This window comes from Octopus bimaculoides, chromosome 12 (genome assembly GCF_001194135.2).
Source record: "Octopus bimaculoides isolate UCB-OBI-ISO-001 chromosome 12, ASM119413v2, whole genome shotgun sequence".
Classification (NCBI taxonomy): domain Eukaryota; kingdom Metazoa; phylum Mollusca; class Cephalopoda; order Octopoda; family Octopodidae; genus Octopus; species Octopus bimaculoides.
The window spans coordinates 13,276,536-13,277,420 of record NC_068992.1 but is presented as its reverse complement, the minus strand read 5'-3'; positions in this window follow the sequence as shown (position 1 = coordinate 13,277,420).

Below are 885 nucleotides of genomic sequence, written 5' to 3'. Positions count from 1 at the left end.
TTTCCAATATACTTCGTCATGCACTTCAAAGTACGAAACTATGTCGGGAAGTATATCTGACTCACATATGCCGGCATGGAGACAGAGAATTACACACAGAAACACGCGCACATTCACACATTCACACAAGCGCACACATACACAACATTGTGACTGACAGTGAGAAAGAGGCTTAGATTAAGGGAGCTTCACAGATGAGAGAGGTAGAAAGTGTAAGGCACATAATGTGATATATATAATTATAACATATGTGAATAATAGATGAGGTATCAAGCTGGAAGAATCGCTAGCGCACATACGGAGCGATATGTTGTGCGTTTTTTCTGTTTTAAGCTCAAATTTTGCATTCGTCGACAACTTTGCATTTCATAAATACCAGGTGAGTATTAGTGTCGTTAGAGTCGACTGACAGCATTCTACACAACTGCCGGATATAATTTGAAGTAAATTTTGGTTAACAGAGGTGTTTAAAAATATTCGTAGAAATATACATATCTCTCAATATATTCCCTTTCTCTTTATATTTATAAGGTACAATTGGATGAATCGATACTTAGACTAAAATACTTTGCCTGATGCATTGCATCTGACACACATATATCCACACACACACACACACATGTATATATAACATATTTCTACTGCAGAAACACAGTCGCATATACTGTATACTGAAAACGTCTGTTGCTTTGAGCTAATTGCATAATTACGGGATGTTTAAGCACTTGTTCATATGAAAGTGGCTACTTCTAAATTAATCTATCAAGTCAGAATTTTAAATGATTTGAGACGTGTTAAAATGACAGCAGTATGTTCATCTTAGGAAGATCCATGTAAGCTCCAGATAACACACTAGACAGATATATATATATATATATATATATA